The sequence below is a fragment of the Lissotriton helveticus genome, chromosome 5_1 (genome assembly GCF_964261635.1).
Source record: "Lissotriton helveticus chromosome 5_1, aLisHel1.1, whole genome shotgun sequence".
NCBI lineage: Eukaryota > Metazoa > Chordata > Amphibia > Caudata > Salamandridae > Lissotriton > Lissotriton helveticus.
Window position 1 is genome coordinate 1580223956 of NC_136065.1, and position 20066 is coordinate 1580244021.

Genomic DNA, 20066 nt, shown 5'->3' on the forward strand with positions numbered 1-20066 from the left:
ATGCAGGGTGGATGGATGGGTGCATGAATGAATGATGGATGCAGGATGGATGGATGGATGGATGGGTGGATGCATGAATGGATGCAGGAATGGATGCAGGAATGGATGCAGGAATGGGTGGGTGGGTGGGTGGATGCATGAATGAATGAATGATGGATGGATGCTGGATGGGTGGATGGGTGGATGAATGAATGATGGATGCAGGATGGATGGGTGGATGGATGGGTGGGTGCATGAATGAATGATGGATGCAGGATGGGTGGATGGATGGGTGGACACATGAATGGATGCAGGAATGGATGCAGGATGGATGCAGGATGGATGATGGGTGGATGGGTGGATGGATGGATGGATGGATGGATGGATGAATGAATGAATGAATGATGGATGGATGGATGCAGGGTGGATGGATGGATGGGTGGATGCATGAATGAATGATGGATGCAGGATGGATGGGTGGATGCATGAATGAATGATGGATGCAGGATGGATGGATGGGTGAATGCATGAATGAATGATGGATGCTGGATGGATGGGTGGATGCATGAATGAATGATGGATGCAGGATGGATGCAGAATTGGTGGATGGATGGGTGGGTGGATGGATGGGTGGATGCATGAACGATGTATGGATGAATGCAAGGTGGTTCGGGCTCGCTCGCTGCGCTCGCTCGCTGCGCTCGCTGCGGTGCAATATGCAAATTAGTTTACACCCTACCACTTTCAAATGTCACCAGCCGCCCCTGTTCATTACTGTTCCTATTGTGAAGCGCTCTGACAACTTCGGGTAAAGTCCGCGCTATATAAAAACGCATAAATAAATAAATACATTTTTAAAATTATGGCGGCAAGCAGGAGGGCGCCAGACTGGCCAACATGTGTGACCTAGCTTTCTGCTTTAACATGATCTGGCGTAATGCGGTGTGCCAACAGGTGTGACCGAACAATTTGCCATGCTCTAACAAAAATCACCAAGGAAGGGGCCATGTGCTCAGACTTGTGACTCGAGGGCTCTGCATTCGCAATGCATATGTGGCTGTGACTCTGATGCTAAAACGTCTCAGACTTAGCAGCGAGTCATGTGATGACACGAGGCCAAGCAAAGGACCATACGTGAACATGTGCGGGAGCAAGGGAGTCTTGCGCGTATTCATTTAACATGAGTCACGTGTTAATGATGCAGCCAAGAGGGGGCTGTGTTCTCACACGTGACTGGGCAGGATGCTACGAGCTGACAGAGGGAAGCTGAAGGCATGCACTGTCATATGTTACCAGCAGAGCATCTGTGCTGAAAGGTCAGCCATCACAGGACTCTGTGCGCTCGTATGTGACCGGTCGGTCATGTGCAGCATTTATACTTTGAGTGACAAATGGCCCTTGTGTAAACTCCTGCGACTGTGACGCCATTTGGTAACAGGTATAACTGAGGGGAGTAGTGTACCAACACTGAACGAAGCAGGGGCCACGTGTAAAAACATTAGCGAACTTAGAGCCCTGTACTAGCATGAGATGGACTGGTCATGTGTCAATACTGACTGTGCGGGTCATTTATAAGCACGTGCGATTGGGTGTCTTGTGCTAATTGGCATGCACTGGGCATACGTAAACGCGTCTGACTGGGGTATCATACGTAAATGCCTGTAAGTGAGGGCATCACGCTAACGACTGGAGGGCCATGACTGAGAGGTCGCGCGCTAGCCCATGGGGCTGATGCAAGCGCTTCACCCAGCATGGCTCTGACCCACGAGGACTATGCGAAGCATAGGGATGTGCTGATGCATGACCATTGCAAAGGGTGGAGGATCGCAGGCATGGTCACTCGAAGGCCTGTGCCCTAGCTGTGGAGCCGAGCTGACGGCTGGAAGTGTAGAGGGCAGGGTGGTTCTCCTGTGTACGTGCCACACCCTCTGTGCAAACGTGTGAGCACCGCGGAAGCGGCAGGGGCCCTGGCAGGACCCTGCACGAAACCAATGTAACCCAGCACTGTATCTGCATGGACTCTGCACGAGGCCAGCGTATCCCCTGTATGTACCTAGCACTGCATCTGCGTGGGCTCTGCACGAGGCTAGCGTATCCCCTGTATGAAACCAGCACTGCATCTGCGTGGACTCTGCACGAGGCCAGCCTATCCCCTGTATTTAGCCAGCAATGCATCTGCGTGGGCTCTGCACGAGGCCAGAATATCCCCTGTATGTAACCAGCAATGCATCTGCGTGGACTCTGCACGAGGCCAGCGTATCCCCTGTATGTAACCAGCACGACATCTGCGTGGACTCTGCACGAGGCCAGCGTATCCCCTGTATGTAACCAGCACGGCATCTGCGTGGACCCTGCACGAGACCAGCATATCCCCTGTATGTAGCCAGCACTGCATCTGCATGGACTCTGCACAAGGCCACGTATCCCTTGCATGTAACCAGTACTGCATCTGTGAACCCTGCACAAGGCCACGTATCCCTTGTATGTAACCAGCGCTGCATCTGCGTGAACTCTGTACAAGGCCACGTATCCCCTGTATGTAACCAGCACTGCATCTGCGTGGACTCTGCACGAGGCCAGCGTATCCCCTGTATGTAGCCAGCACTACATCTGCGTGGGCTCTGCACAAGGCCAGCGTATCCCGTGTATGTAACCAGCCTTGCATCTCCGTGGACTCTGCATGGAGCCAGCGTATCCCCTGTATGTAACCAGCACTGCATCTGCATGGACTCTGCACAAGGCCACGTATCCCTTGTATGTAACCAGCACTGCATCTGTGAACCCTGCACAAGACCACGTATCCCATTTATGTAACCAGCGCTGCATCTGCGTGAACTCTGCACAAGGCCACGTATCCCCTGTATGTAACCAGCCTTACATCTCCGTGGACTCTGCACGAGGCCAGCATATCCCCTGTATGTAGCCAGCACTACATCTGCGTGGACTCTGCACTAGGCCAGCGTATCCTCTGTATGTAACCAGCACTGCATCTGTGTGGACTCAGCGCAAAGCCAGCGTATCCCCTGTATGTAACCAGTACTGCATCTGCGTGGACTCTGCACAAAGCCAGCGTATCCCCTGTATGTAGCCAGCACTACATCTGCATGGACTCTGCACGAGGCCACGTATCCCTTGTATGTAACCAGCACTGCATCTGTGAACCCTGCACAAGGCCACGTATCCCTTGTATGTAACCAGCACTGCATCTGTGAACCCTGCACAAGGCCACGTATCCCTTGTATGTAACCAGCCCTGCATCTGCGTGAACTCTGCACAAGGCCACGTATCCCCTGTATGTAACCAGCACTGCATCTGTGAACCCTGCACAAGGCCACGTATCCCTTGTATGTAACCAGCCCTGCATCTGCGTGAACTCTGCACAAGGCCACGTATCCCCTGTATGTAACCAGCACTGCATCTGCGTGGACTCTGCACGAGGCCAGCGTATCCCCTGTATGTAGCCAGCACTACATCTGCGTGGGCTCTGCACGAGGCCAGTGTATCCCATGTATGTAACCAGCCTTGCATCTCCGTGGACTCTGCACGGAGCCAGCGTATCCCCTGTATGTAACCAGCACTGCATCTGCATGGACTCTGCACAAGGCCACGTATCCCTTCTATGTAACCAGCACTGCATCTGCATGGACTCTGCACAAGGCCACGTATCTCTTGTATGTAACCAGCGCTGCATCTGCGTGAACTCTGCACGAGGCCAGCGTATCCCCTGTATGTAGCCAGCACTACATCTGCGTGGGCTCTGCACGAGGCCAGCGTATCCTGTGTATGTAACCAGCCTTGCATCTCCGTGGACTCTGCACGGAGCCAGCGTATCCCCTGTATGTAACCAGCACTGCATCTGCGTGGACTCTGCACTAGGCCAGCGAATCCCGTGTATGTAACCAGCAATGCATCTGCGTGGGCTCTGCGCGAGGCCAGCGTATCCCGTGTATGTAACCAGCCTTGCATCTCCGTGGACTCTGCACGGAGCCAGCGTATCCCCTGTATGTAACCAGCACTGCATCTGCATGGACTCTGCACAAGGCCACGTATCCCCTGTATGTAACCAGCACTACATCTGCGTGGACTCTGCACGAGGCCAGCTTATCCCCTGTATGCAACCAGCCTTGCATCTCCGTGGACTCTGCACGGAGCCAGCGTATCCCCTGTATGTAACCAGCACTGCATCTGCATGGACTCTGCACAAGGCCACGTATCCCTTGTATGTAACCAGCGCTGCATCTGCGTGGACTCTGCGCGAAGCCAGCGTGTCCCCTGTATGTAACCAGCACTGCATCTGCATGGACTCTGCATGAGGCCAGCCTGTCCCCTGTATGTAACCAGCACTGCATCTGCATGGACTCTGCATGAGGCCAGCAGATCCCCTGTATGTAGCCAGCACTCATCTGTGTGGACTTTGCATGAGGCTAGCATATCCCCTGTATGTAACCAGCACTGCATCTGCATGGGCTCTGCACAAGGCCACGTATCCCTTGTATGTAACCAGCGCTGCATCTGCGTGGACTCTGCGCGAAGCCAGCGTGTCCCCTGTATGTAACCAGCACTACATCTGCATGGACTCTGCATGAGGCCAGCAGATCCCCTGTATGTAACCAGCACGGCATCTGCATGGACTTTGCATGAGGCCAGCATATCCCCTGTATGTAGCCAGCACTCATCTGCGTGGACTTTGCATGAGGCCAGCATATCCCCTGTATGTAACCAGCACTGCATCTGCGTGAACTCTGCACAAGGCCACGTATCCCTTGTATGTAACCAGCACTGCATCTGAATGGATTCTGCATGGAGACCGCTGATCCCCTGTATGTAACCAGGACTGGATCTGCAAGGACTGTGCACGGAGCCAGGTTATCCCCTGTATATAACCTGCACTGCATCTGCATAGACTCTGCATGGAGCCAGCGTATCCCCTGTATGTAACCTGCACAGCATCTGCGTGGGCTCTGCATGGAGCCAGCGTATCTATCCCCTGTATGTAACCTGCACAGCATCTGCGTGGACTCTGCATGGAGCCAGCGTATCCCCTGTATGTAACCTGCACAGCATCTGCGTGGGCTCTGCACGAGGCCAGCGTATCCCCTGCATGTAACCAACACTGCATGTGCATGGACTCTGCATGGAGCCAGCTGATCCCCTGCATGGAACCAGCACTGCATCTGCATGGACTCTGCATGGAGTCAGCTGATACCCTGTATGTAACCTGCACCTGCGTGGACTCTGAACTGAGCCAGGTTATCCCCTATATGTAATCAGCACTGCATCTGCGTGGACTCTGCGTGAAGCCAGCGTATCCCCTGTATGTAACGAGCACTGCATCTGCATGGACTCTGCATGGAGCCAGCCGATCCCCTGTATGTAACCAGCCTTGCATCTGCATGGACTCTGCACGGAGGTAGAGTATCCCCTGTATGTAACCAGCACTGCATCTGCGTGGACTCTGCATGGAGCCAGGTTATCCCCTGTATGTAACCAGCACTGCATCTGCGTGGACTCTGCGCGGAGGTAGAGTATCCCCTGTATGTAACCAGCACTGCATCTGCGTGGACTCTGCGCGAAGCCAGCGTATCCCCTGTATGTAACCAGCACTGCATCTGCGTGGACTCTGCGCGAAGCCAGTGTGTCCCCTGTATGTAACCAGCACTGCATCTGCGTGGACTCTGCACAAAGCCAACCTATCCCCTGTATGTAACCAGCACTGCATCTGCGTGGACTCTGCGCGGAGGTAGAGTATCCCCTGTATGTAACCAGCACTGCATCTGCGTAGACTCTGCGCGAAGCCAGCGTGTCCCCTGTATGTAACCAGCACTGCATCTGCGTGGACTCTGCACAAAGCCAGCCTATCCCCTGTATGTAACCTGCACTGCATCTGCATGTACCCTGCACAGAGACAGATAATCCCCTGTATGTAACCAGCACTGCATCTGCGTGGACTCTGCATGAAATCTGCACCCACAGGCCTGAAAGTGACATGTTAGAGAGCTCAGAACCTTGAGCTAAGCGTAAGCCCAGCATGCAACCATACTACGAAACCACCATGGAGCTGACATGCTACGTGGGACAGCTACCAAGGAACATGCAAAAAACGTCATGAAGCCTGCACAAAACCAATGCTGAGGCCAGCTAACTGGATAGGATGTGTGGGGCTGTTCACTGCCTGTGTTTATACACAGCATGTGGTGTTTGCGTGTGAGCCATATATTATGTGCACTCTGTGTGTTAATATCGTGTCTGCTCTGCACTTCTGTGTGCATATGCACACGGAATGTACATCAGTTCTGTGTTCGCATTATGCTCATACTACACGTGCAGCATGTGGGCACATATATAGTGTGTGCACACGTGTGTGCCAGCATACTCTGTATGTGGATAATAGGAGGAGTGTGTTCACTATGGATGTACAGTTTGTGTGCACTATGTGTGTGTAGCTATAAGTACACACAGAGACGATGCGGTGCGTATACAATGTGCATATACTAGCATATATGTGCACGCGTGACAGGCCTGTTTACTTTTCACGCTTAATGCAGTCTTTTGGCTGTGTATCTCCAGACTGCATACTTTTTGCGTGTGTGGACATATGCCTCTGTGAGAGCATGTGCACTAAGAGCATTGTGTATGTGTGTCTGTCCTGTGGTGGTTCAGTCAGCAGAGAGTAGTCTAGTTTGTGAAAGCTGTACAGCAGGCACGCACGTCACTGACGCGTTGCCGTGCGCAGTCTGCACGTTGTTGGCTGGTGACCCCAACCTTCTCGGTACTCACTGTAGTGGTGATCAGGGCACGGTCCCTCGTCGCGGGGATCCTGTCATTCTAGGGTGCTCTGTCCGAGGCAGCGGGCCCTTCACTGCCCGCCCAGGCTGACACCGGCCCAGGGTGCTCGTGCTTCTGTGCTTGTGCTTGGCCACCTCTGGGCTACGGGATCCCTAGAGCCCGCTGTTTTATCCTACGGGCTCAGGTCATACATTTGGTGTCTTTTTGTTTTGGTGTGCTTGAGCCTGTGTTGTTGTTTCATCCACGGACTATTCGATTCGCCATAAATTGTGGCTTTTCTTTCCAAGTTGGAGGCAGTCGCTGTGGATTCAATACTGGGTGTTTTGGGTCCGCTCTCTGAATACTGGATTGCCTGGTAGTTCCTGGGTTTCTGAGTCTGCTTTCGGGTCGTTGTTTCAATTCTCCAGTTTTTGGCTGTGCTGTTGGGTGCACTTTTTAGTTGTTTAGGGTGCTGCTAAAGTGCACACTGCAGTTGTTTTGTGAGCTGTTGGGTGGCTGGGTCCACTCTTGGCTTGGAGTTGCTCTGAAGGTGTTCGCTTCTTGCTCAGATTGTCAGGGGTGCTGTTGGCTTGACTGTTATACCATGGGGTGCAAGCTGCAGTTCTTGTGTGCACTCTCGGATTGCTGTGTGTCAGTCACTCCTGCTGTTGGGGATCCAGTTGCAATGTTGGGCACGCTCTCGTGTTGTTGGCTACCCCCTGGATCGCAGTCCTCTCATCTTGCTCGACCCTTGCCCGCCGTTTGCGGGCACTCTCAGTTGCTGACGACTTCACTCTCGGATCGCTGGTCTCTCGCTACCGGGAGGTTGGGTGAACTGACTCTCACATCTGGCTGGGTCCTTCTCGGGCCGCGGGCGCGCTCCCGGAGGTCTGGAATGCGCTCTCCGGTGCGCTTGGCCGCGGGCTCGGAGCTTCGGTGCCGCTCTGTGGTGTCCACGTCTGCCCTTCCCGGTGAGGGTTGCTTAACTTGCTTCTCTCCCGAACCTCGGAGCTTCTACCTGTTCCCTCCCACTTCCACCCCCACTTGTTGCCGAGCAGAGTCTCCCGGCGCCGAGTTCCTGAATATCTCTCTGTCTCCCCAGCCCTGCCTCCTCCTCTCACAGGAAATCACAGAGCAGATGATTACCAGCTTCCTTCTGGCCACAGAGATTTTGGAGTTTATGCAACCTATCGGCTGGCAGGAACCGAGGTAAAAAAAGATGCTGGGAATGAAGAAAAAACCCACAAAAAAGCAAACTTTAAGAACAACCCACCAGTAACCCGCTCCTTTTCCAAACAAAAACAGGCAACCGAATACAGATGTTTTGAAATAGTTATGTGAAAAAGCACACTTTCAAAAGTTTTACCCTTTCAAAACATTCATTAGTATGCAGACCTTCCTAGTCTGGGAGATTAAATCAGACCGCGAGGCAGGGGAGGAGAAACTGGTGTGTGCAGAAGAGTTAATTCATGCACAACCGACTGTATCTTTCGCTCTCAACTGTGTGCGAGTTTTATGGAGGGTTAAGGGGAGACATATTCATTGACTAAACAATAGCTCAGTTTGGAGAAATTGGGGACTAAATAACAGCGACAAATTGAAATTGACAACAAAGAATTACGTGGCCTATCAAACGTCCCCCTTTCGTTCTCCTTTCATGGGCTCTAGCTTTATCCTGAGTATTTTAGCGTTAATATGTAACTATTTCCCAAACTGTTTTTTCAACAGCTTTCTTTCTGATAAATGTACGACACTCTGCACCTAGAAACCTGGACGGCCTTGAAACGCTCCTCTGGGCGCTATAGCTGTAATAGTGGCTGTTGGGTCAGACGTCTTCTGCGTGCAATGTGCACTTTTCAGACCTGTTTTATGTCATTCCTTCAGTGGACTTGACAATCAGCAGTCCCAGGGGAGCCCCCTGCACCCCCGTTCAGCAAGAGAGACTTGACAAAATAAGCGAACTCTTCCGAAAGTAAGTTCACCCAAAATGTACCCCTGCCAGAGCGAGAGTAACTACTGCACCCATGTGCCTGAAATGAAAAATTAGAAGTGCATGTACCCTCGACCTTAGTACCTGCTTGTTTCTGAGAAGTGCCGGGGCTCTTCAATTAAAAGTATATGTTCCTGGATACCTGCTTGTTTCTGAGAAGTGCCGTACTCTCCAATTACAAGTATTACATCACTCTTGAGAAGTGAAAATACTCTCCCTCTCAAAATAAAAAAGTGCTGGTACTCTGTACCGTACAGTACCGGCCCATTTAAAGCACTGCTGCACCCCCTTTACCAGGTTACGCGGTGCCTGCTGGTGGCAGCGGGGTATTTTTCAAAGTAAAGGCCTTTTTACAAGGCACCCTGGGTGATGAAGCTGCCTCGTAGCCCTTCCATGTAACATTCCACCAACCAATCCTCCCTAACTTTCCGAATGTGAGGGATATATATGTTTGTGAGTGTATCTACCTCCTATGGTCCCAAAACAGGAGTCACCCGGTAAAAACGATGCAGAAATAGCTGACCTACTACTGCCAGCCTGTTAACTATGGAAGCCATTTAGAGGTTGCCAGGGGTTGCAGCTGTGACTAGTGGTGTGCCCCTTGCAACCTTGGCTTCAAAGGTGCAAAATCATTCACAAGAGAACAGGGGCTGCTCACCCTTATGGGCACTGGGGCCCACTGTCCGAGCTTTCTTCCCATTTTTATTATACTAAAAGTGAAAAATAGTGTAGTTCACAATTCATGTAATGGAAAATGGACCACTAAGAGCTGGAATGGGACGTTTTCTGGCAGCTGAGGTAAGTGGAATAAAATGTATCTTGTGTGCATATATGCAGGTGAAAGTGTGTTTGTGTGGAAGAGACCATGTGTATGTTTGAATCAGTATGTGTGTTCGTGTGGAAGAGAGTATGTGTATGTGTGAGCATGTGTGGAGTGAAGGTGAGTGACAAGTAGTTAGTGAGAATGAGATTGTGTCAGTAAATATGAGTGAGCGAGAATTAGTGATTGAGAGAAAGCAGGCCCGGACTGGCCATAGCGGGCACCGGGCAATCCCCTGGTGCGCCGCAAGGGTGGGGGCTAGTTTTGGGCTCCTAGGGGCCGATTTTGTTACAGGGCCGTTTTTGCAGCATAGCTGCAAAATCGGCCCTGCAACAAAATCGGCCGAAAACCGGCCCTAGCAAAGCGCTCGGCGGCACCTCCAACCCCCCCAGTGGGGAGGGGGGGCAGCCGAGCACTTTGCCAGGGCCGGTTTTGGTTCCCAGTCCGGCCCTGAGAGAAAGTGACTGCAAGTGAAAGTGAGGTTGAATGAATAAAATGCGTGTGAGGGAGTGTCACCAAGTTTGATGTATTCTGGGTGAGTGTGAGTGATACTATATGTGCCCAGGGCCTGTAAATTAAATGCTATGCAGCACTGATTGTGCCACCCACTCCAGAAGCCCTTAAATATGGCTCAAGTCTGCCACTGCAGAGCCTGTATGTGCAATGTCACTGCCATGTCGACTTGGCATTTAAACCACTTGCCAAGGCTTAAACTCCTCTTTTCTTATATATAAGTAAGGCTTCCGGTTTTCCGTTTAAATGGATGTTTACACATAAATACTGACGAAAATCTATTTTTCCTTTGTCAGTATTTATAAATTATAAACGGGAAAATACTGACAAACTGCGCCACAGCCTCACTCCTGCCCAGGGTTACCTTGCCACGCTCCTCTTACTAATCTACACCACTTAGGCCCGTTTAAGAGAACTGCTAAAGTAGAAGCACAAGGCAGCAGGTGGTATTAGGTGTTGCAAGTTAAAGGGGTGGGGACGCCTGATAATCGAGCACGAGGTGTTAATGTGTGCGTCAGGAGGCTGGCTCACTGATAGAAATGTAGGCATCATCTGGGGGGGCCGCCGGGGGTCAGTGCTAATAAGGTAGCCTGTGCATACCAATCAGTGGCGGCAAGGCAGAGGCCTGTTAGCAGGTAGTGGTGTACTTGACTGCAGGTGTCAGGCTTTGAGCAATTAAAAAATTAACATACTGACAGTGTACAAACACTATGGAGACCCCGTTTAAAGAAAACACGACCCATGTTGTCTTAAATGTTTTGGGAGACCAGTAATGTCAATGTTGGAAAATCTCATTCAAAGATTTAAACTATAAAGAAACACTAAATTCTGTCTTTTTATTTATTTCTTTAAACTGTTTACATGTGGAATGCTAGCTGCGTCTGTACAATTAGCCCTCTCCATCAAGAGGTAAAGTAATTTCCCATGCTTTCATGGCTTCTTCATTCTTTTTCTAATCTTCCTCATTAACGCTGCGCTTGGTCTCTGCATCACAAGGGGTTAGAACAGGTTGCGGGTAACTTTCAGGAGAGATTTTGTACCACAGTGCGTGTTTGATGCCATCACAATAACTATTTCAAACATTGCCATAAAAAAGGGCTGCATCCCCCTTCACTCCCTCTTAGAACGCGCTGCTTAACCTTGCCCGCTTAATGGGCCTCAGATGTCAGTACAATAAATGCACACTTATTGTTTAAAATGGCCACTCACCGAGATAAGGACTTGGAAAGTTGCTGCATATTTGTGCCTGGAGCGGGATTTCTAGACTTGTTTATTGCCTGTATCCCGTTTTCGCTGTGCCTGGGTTGGCGTCTCCTGTCAGCGCTGCTTTGTGGACTGGCTCCCCTTGACTCGCTGGTGTGAGCGTGAGCTGCAATCTGCAAGCTCAGTCAACCGCTCCCAGCTGGAGTCAGAAGGGTTGAGCCCAGCGTAATCTATCTCAGCGCGCTTAGCCCGGGGGACTGCGAGGTCCAGAAACCCCAGCTGGGGTCAGCTGGTTCCTCTTCCCCCAGGCGACACGCCCACGGCCACGCCCACCAACGAGAAGGATAAAGATTCGTGACACCCGCTTCGCGGGCGCCACTCACCGAGATAAGGACTTGGAAAGTTGCTGCATATTTGTGCCTGGAGCGGGATTTCTAGACTTGTTTATTGCCTGTATCCCGTTTTCGCTGTGCCTGGGTTGGCGTCTCCTGTCAGCGCTGCTTTGTGGACTGGCTCCCCTTGACTCGCTGGTGTGAGCGTGAGCTGCAATCTGCAAGCTCAGTCAACCGCTCCCAGCTGGAGTCAGAAGGGTTGAGCCCAGCGTAATCTATCTCAGCGCGCTTAGCCCGGGGGACTGCGAGGTCCAGAAACCCCAGCTGGGGTCAGCTGGTTACTCTTCCCCCAGGCGACACGCCCACGGCCACGCCCACCAACGAGAAGGATAAAGATTCGTGACACCCGCTTCGCGGGCGCCACTCACCGAGATAAGGACTTGGAAAGTTGCTGCATATTTGTGCCTGGAGCGGGATTTCTAGACTTGTTTATTGCCTGTATCCCGTTTTCGTTGTGCCTGGGTTGGCGTCTCCTGTCAGCGCTGCTTTGTGGACTGGCTCCCCTTGACTCGCTGGTGTGAGCGTGAGCTGCAATCTGCAAGCTCAGTCAACCGCTCCCAGCTGGAGTCAGAAGGGTTGAGCCCAGCGTAATCTATCTCAGCGCGCTTAGCCCGGGGGACTGCGAGGTCCAGAAACCCCAGCTGGGGTCAGCTGGTTCCTCTTCCCCCAGGCGACACGCCCACGGCCACGCCCACCAGCGAGAAGGATAAAGATTCGTGACACCCGCTTCGCGGGCGCCACTCACCGAGATAAGGACTTGGAAAGTTGCTGCATATTTGTGCCTGGAGCGGGATTTCTAGACTTGTTTATTGCCTGTATCCCGTTTTCGCTGTGCCTGGGTTGGCGTCTCCTGTCAGCGCTGCTTTGTGGACTGGCTCCCCTTGACTCGCTGGTGTGAGCGTGAGCTGCAATCTGCAAGCTCAGTCAACCGCTCCCAGCTGGAGTCAGAAGGGTTGAGCCCAGCGTAATCTATCTCAGCGCGCTTAGCCCGGGGGACTGCGAGGTCCAGAAACCCCAGCTGGGGTCAGCTGGTTCCTCTTCCCCCAGGCGACACGCCCACGGCCACGCCCACCAACGAGAAGGATAAAGATTCGTGACACCCGCTTCGCGGGCGCCACTCACCGAGATAAGGACTTGGAAAGTTGCTGCATATTTGTGCCTGGAGCGGGATTTCTAGACTTGTTTATTGCCTGTATCCCGTTTTCGCTGTGCCTGGGTTGGCGTCTCCTGTCAGCGCTGCTTTGTGGACTGGCTCCCCTTGACTCGCTGGTGTGAGCGTGAGCTGCAATCTGCAAGCTCAGTCAACCGCTCCCAGCTGGAGTCAGAAGGGTTGAGCCCAGCGTAATCTATCTCAGCGCGCTTAGCCCGGGGGACTGCGAGGTCCAGAAACCCCAGCTGGGGTCAGCTGGTTCCTCTTCCCCCAGGCGACACGCCCACGGCCACGCCCACCAACGAAACGTACAAAAACAGAATCACATCCCGCGGCGCGGGACGCGCGCGGGACCAAGGCCGGGACTAAGCCCGGACAAAGGGCGGGCCGTCTGTGGCCGTCCGGGGACGACCGAGGACGGGACGGTCTATCCCTCTAACATCTGCATTAGGGATTTATGATCATTTATATTGTGAATAGGTCGCGCTACACCATAATCTAGGTAAGCCAGATTTACATTCCCTGTTCTTTCCTTTGAGTTGACGAACAACTAAGGATCTTATATTGTAATATAAGTATAAGTACTGGAAAATAAAAACAAAATTCTCTTATTCACACTAAAATATTTTTTATTTGATTTAAATATCTGTCAATCAGCTGAGACGACCACAATTAACTACGAACACTCTGCCCCAATATGAGGGCATTAAAACAATTACGCTCACGTACAATTTACATGAGACGTATGGGTACCGACGCAGCTGTTAGGAAATCAACTGATAAATCAATGAAACCGGGACTATTATCTTATACTCCAGCTATAAATAAATATTTTTCTACTCTTTCCTCAAAAAATCATTCACTTGTATTTACATCAGAAGAACAAGATAAGTCAGACCTCATCATGGATAGGGTACAGCATGAAATGTCTCTCTCCTCTGTTCAGAGACATCATGAACAAGACTTCCTAATTACAGAGAACAGCTCGGTAAAAACTCCTTCTCCTGTAGAATGCCAAACATCGCCCATAGATATATCTCAAATAAAGTCTATGACACCGACAAAACTACAAGACAATGTGCAAATTTTGGAGCTATCTGTAAATAACAGCATGAAAGGAGAACATGAAAAATCAGAAATATTACTCAGTCAAAATCAGCCATTCACCAGTTCACCGGAAAAATCACCTAAATTCTTCTTCAACTGTGCTAATTCCATTGACTCTAACTTTACAAATCTTAATTTAAAATCTGAAAACAGTGCTCCTCCTTTGTCAAAAGCATTATTTTCACTGCAGGAAATTCTAGAATCAGTACTTACCCATCTTGGACAAATTTTGGCCAATTCTGATGATACACTAGATGTTCAAATAGGAATCCTAAAATTTTTGGTTGAACAAAAAAGGAAAAAAGATTTATCCAAAATAATTCCCAACGACCATGAATCAGGTAAAAACTCTCTAATAGAAGACTGTCTTTCTAATGGGATAAAAAATCTAAATCAACTGGAAGTAAGCACCCAAACAACCGATGTGGTAATAATTGAGACCAAAACTAAAGAAATAAAAAACAAGAAACAACATCCTATTACCTACTCACTCAAAAAATTGTTTAAAGAAGAACAGGAAGCTACCAGCGGTAAAAATAATAAGATCTATCCCATCTTCTCTAGTAAAGAAAATAGTAACAACTCAGATCCTATAACTTGGGATACACAACTAGTGTCATCAGGAGTTATTACTGATCAGGAGCCTAGTCAGACAGAAAAGATTGGAAAAAGTAATGAGCGGGAAAAAGCAAAGGGTAAGAAAAGGAGAAGAAAGTCTTTGAGAAGAATACAGAAGAAAAAAGGGATTAAACTTACATTTAAAAAATCCATGCCATCAAGTTCTGAGAGTTCTCAATTAATTAATAATACAACTCAAGCAATAATTCCACTGGTGAACATATTGAATCCAAAAGCAGAAGAATATCGGCCGATGACAGAATATCGATCACCTGTGCACAAGTCTATGGTCATCAATAAATTGGATGAAGTGCAATCTCAACACTGGGAAAAAGTCTCATCAAAACTTATCATAATAGAAGAACTGTTTCCAACAGACAAAATGCCTCTCAATCGCAGCAGAATAATTAACCTTTTGCAAGAAATTTCATCTTTGAACTCTATTACAAGTAAAGAAATCGACCTGGTACTTTTTCCAAAGAAAGATAACAATAAAATAGCACAGGTATCCTTTTTTTCTCCAGTTCTTCCTAGAATAATCATTAGAGAGAAGGAAATTCTCCACAGAAATGGTTACGATGTATATTCAGTACCCGACTTCAAAACTAATGCACAAATTAATTGCATAAATGGACAAATTCAGAGAAGAAATGATGACTATGGTTTCGAAAAGGGAGAAGGTGTATTAAATAACAACAGAAAGGACACACTCCAAATACAAGTAAAGCATGGTGAGAGGTCAGTTTGGTCTTGGGAACCAAAAACAAGTGACACCGAGAACCCTATAACATCCTGGGCATGGCTATCAGAGACTCTAAATAGCAAAAAATTGGATAAACCGCAACAGCATCAGGTTTAGCAAAGGACTGTTGTTATTAACTTGGAATTTGGCAGGGAAATCTGTTAAAAAAATGAAAATTGCAATTAAGGATTCCCCAGACATTATAGCCTTGCAGGAAACATGGTCGACTGATCCCTTCAAACAAAAAGGGTATTATGTCCATGAAACACCGGCAAAAAAATCAAAAAGAGGACATGCCAAGGGAGGTCTGGCCTTTTTACTTAAAGAAGAATACTCCTGGTCACAAGTAATAATAAATACGAACACTGAGAATCTGCAATGTATAAGGATATCACTTAAACCTCAATCATCACCCACGAAAGAAAAAATACTACTCTTTAATATTTATGTGCCTCCTAATTGTAATTATGATTCGCTGTTTGACCATCTGATGGAGACTATCTTGCATATTATAGAAGACCATCTCCACATACCATACATCATCATGGGAGATCTAAATGCTAAAATTTCAAATAGTGAACTCAAGAAATGGGCACTCTTATTCAAAGAGGAATCGTTGGAAACATCTCTCCCAGAGTTACCGAAAGGAGTCAAATCGGATAAGAGAGGACGCTCACTTTTATCAACTCTTCCGATACTGAATGGAACAATCTTAAATGGTAATACCAACGGAGATAGACCGGCATCTTACACGAGACGGGGAAATGGATGTCCCTCTATCCTTGATTACTTTATATGTGGGACTGGAGAGAAAGAACAATTTACCCAACTCTCGATTCAATTCAATGAGGAAAGCGACCATGCACTACTATATTTAACAACTAACTGGAATGTCTTGACCTCCTTTCAGAACCAGTCAATATTTTATAAACCAAATACGGAAGTAAGCGCAAAAAAGCGCTGTTTATACTGGAGCATTGAAAATTTAGACCATTTGAGTACTCTATTTTTTCACACTCAATTACTGACTATTACCTACTCAGATGATCCTATAGAGAATTTTGAACTTATCATCGACAAACTTAAGCTGGCCTTGCAAAATAAACTACAAACAGATACACAGTTAAAAAGAAAACGTAACAGTAAAAACAAAAATTGGAATCAACCAAATATAAAACAACTTAACAGGCTGATCCGAGCCCAGTATTTGAACTTCTCGCCTGAAATAAAAACGGAAATTAATAGATTAAAGAATCAAATACGGAGAGAAAAAACCAAGCAGAAAAAAATGAAACAGGACTCTAACTGGATTGATATCCAACTGGCAGCCAAGCAAAAAAATCAACGCAAATACTGGTCCTTGATTGCGAAATTTACTGGAACAAAAAAAAAGCTAGAAGCAACTCCAGTCTCAGAGGAAGATTGGGATACATACCTCAGTGAGTTGTACAGACCAAATCAGTTTAATAAGGTAGGAAAGGCAGAAGACCGATCAATGGAAACAAATGAGTTTAAGATCAATAAAACTTCGTCAGTATCTATCGTTATGAATATAAAAACAGCAAGAAGCACGGGCGCTTCTGGCCCCGATCAAATCCCTATCAAAATCTACCAACTTGATCGGAAAAAATGGGGTCTGGTGCTTTCACCGCTTTTTAATTATATATTCGACACCGGCAAAATGCCAAACTCCTGGAAGGGAAGCATAATTATCCCGATTTACAAGAAAGGGGAAAAATCTATACCAGGAAATTACAGGCAAATAGCACTTATGGACGCGGCTGGGAAGATATTTGCAGCAGAAATCCTGGACAGATTGAAAGATTGGGCATTCACAAATGGACACATCCCGATGTTTCAGTCTGGATTTCGCCCGAATCATTCGGTTACAGATAATATAGCGATCTTCCAGACAATTTTAGATAAATATACATTGGGGAAAAAACAACCAATTTATACAGCGTTCATCGACTATTCGACGGCCTTTGACCGAGTCGATAGACCGACACTGTGGTCAAAATTAAGAAGGATGGGCATTTCAGAATCACTATTACAACTCATAGTGAACTTACACAGCAATACCTGGTGTCGGGTTCAAATGGGGCGCGATAAGGGCCTGACGAAGAAAATACTGACATTTAATGGCCTGAAGCAAGGGTGTCTTTTGGCTCCAATTTTATTCTCCTTGTATATAAGTGATTTACCTGCCGAACTTCAATTAGGATCATGCACTCCTCCAAAGATTGCCACTGAGTGCATACACACACTGATGTATGCGGATGATATTGTCCTCTTTGACCTCACTCCGTTTGGACTCCAGAATCTCATAGATATCCTACATAATTACTCGAGGAAAAATTATCTCATCCCAAACATAAATAAAACCAAAGTGGTTGTATTTTCAAAAAAGAAGAAATGTGTAAGGTACGAATGGAAGCTAGGAGGGAAAAAATTAGAGCAGGTAAAGGAGTATACATATCTTGGGAGAATTTTTTCAAATAATTTGAATAACACCAAACAAATAGAACATCTTAAAAAGAAGGCGGACCTGCATGCTGGGGCCCTGTCACGTTTATACTCAGCTGCTGGGAACAGACACTTCTTTGCACTATTACAAGTCTATAAAGCGAAGATTCCACCACTTATGTCATATGCCTCAGAATATATCCTTACAAAACAATGGGTATATATGGACCAACAAGAAGGCAAAATATTTAAAAAACTAATGAAAGTTTCCACATCTACACCGGTACAGGCATTGAGAATAGAATGTTCCATCACGAGTGCATATGCCACTTCAATAACAAGCATCATCAGGTGGGCTTATAATTTACTGCATTCAAAAGAAGGAACTTTGAGAAACTTGTTAAAAGTTGAGACATTTAAAAAAGATTCTGCTCACTTTACCTTTTTTAAAAACATGGAAGATGCATTCCAGCTTGCGAAACTTAGTCTGGAAATTTTGTCAACCTGGACGCCGGCACAACTAAAACTCTTCTTAAAGAACTTCTCGCCCAAATTGAGCTATGAGCTTGACCATAAGCATTGTAAAAAACTATCTGTGTACAGGACCTATGCAGACTCTCAGGAATACAAACAAAAACAGTTGTATTTAGGATACACTCTGGTACACGGTGCAAGGCGAGTGATCTTGATGCTGCGTCTAGGTATACTCCCAGTATTAACTTTTAGTTCTTCGTGGAGTCCGGATAGAGCTGTGGAATGCACCCTCTGTCAAGGGGGCATACAGGATTTGGCACACCTTCTTTTTATTTGTCCAAACGAGAAAATTGTAAATGCAAGGTTAACATGTATAGAACCCATCTTCCGATCTTGTAGAATTGCTAACACTAAGGACTTCTTAACACTATGTAAAAATCCACCTAATGAATACGTCTGTTATAGAATTTTTAAGTTTCTGAAAATTTCGCTGAAAATGTATTAATTGTATGAAATTTTATTGTTTTTTTATTATATTTTATCAAATTTGTGGTCCTCAATAGAGTACCGTAACAAATAAAAACTTTTTGACTTTGACTTTGACTTTGTTTAAAATAGAAAGTTCTGTCTTCCAGTGTTTTCAATTTTGTTTGGTAACTTTCTAAGTGCGTGCAGTCGTCACAATCTCTCCATAGCCCCTCTCTTGCATAAATATGAAAACATACTAGCTGCAGCAACTTCATTTGCTTGCCACAAAAATAAATGTGGATAAATACAGATAAGATTTCCCAAAAATAAATATGGATAAATACAGACGGAAATGGTAAAAAAATAAATACCATAAAACCGGGAGCCCTATACATAAGTCACCCCTAAGGCAGGCCACAGGTAACCCACTGGGCAGGGTTCTGTGTAAGTAAAAGGCAAGACATATACTTTTTACTTTTACATGTCCTGGTAGTGAAAATTTCCCAAATTTGTTTTCAACTACTGTGAGGCCTACCCCTTTCATGGGTTAAAATTGGGGATTCCTTATTACATTAAATATACGTAATTTCTGATTGAGAAGGCATAGAGCTGTCATGTTTGGTACCTATGGACTTGTAATAATAAACCCTATTTGACAATAACTTTGGATGTATTGTTACACCTTTAAAAATGCCACTTTTAGAAAGTTGGTATTTTCTGATCTTAAGCCCAGGGTGCATGCTGCCTGTCTCTGTTGCGTGTTTGTGGGGTAGAGGGGGGTGGCAGTGGGGCCTTGTGCATTCCCTCTAGACAGTCGCACACAAATCGAACCTAGGTGCCTTATAGGCCATTCGCATCCTGACAGTTCATCCTAGACATTATGGGAGGAAGGTGATTACACTTACACCTGAATAGGCTATGTCCTGATTCCAAACAAAGGTCTGCTTAACCCTCTAGAGGGTGTCTGGAGCCAGGGCAGGAGGGAGGACCTCTGTCCTACTGAAGGACTGCCAATCTGCTGGACTGCTGCGCTAGAAGAACTGCTTTTCTGCAGTGCTTTACTACCTGCAGCTCTCTCTACCTAGGTGAGAAGGATAGGACCTACACCACTTGAACCATGAGTGACTCCAAGGGATTTTCTGCTTGCCTCCTGTTCTGAAGTCTCAGGCACATCAAAGACTTCCAGCAACCCTGCAACATCACCTGGACTCTGCCATCTGTGAATTCTACCCTGCCAAGTGGTTCCAACCAGTATTCCTGGACTCTTGGAAGTACATTTTCTGTGCTGAACCATCAAAAATTCATGCATCGCCTGTGTTGAGCTGGTCATAACTGATGCATCTCCTTTGATGCCGACACATCGCTGCTCGAGGACATCG

The 20066-nt window shown here is 47.4% G+C and overlaps 1 protein-coding gene across 1 annotated transcript in view; it reads right to left on the reverse strand.

Moving 5' to 3' along the window:
* The window catches only part of MDFI (MyoD family inhibitor), a 90405-nt gene extending 82636 nt beyond the window's left edge, over positions 1-7769 (reverse strand). Inside the window, exon 1 of the mRNA XM_078644734.1 lies at positions 6757-7769. The gene's annotated coding sequence lies outside the window, so the exon portion shown is untranslated. The remainder of the gene's footprint in view (positions 1-6756) is intronic.
* Between the last annotated feature and the right edge of the window lie 12297 nt (positions 7770-20066).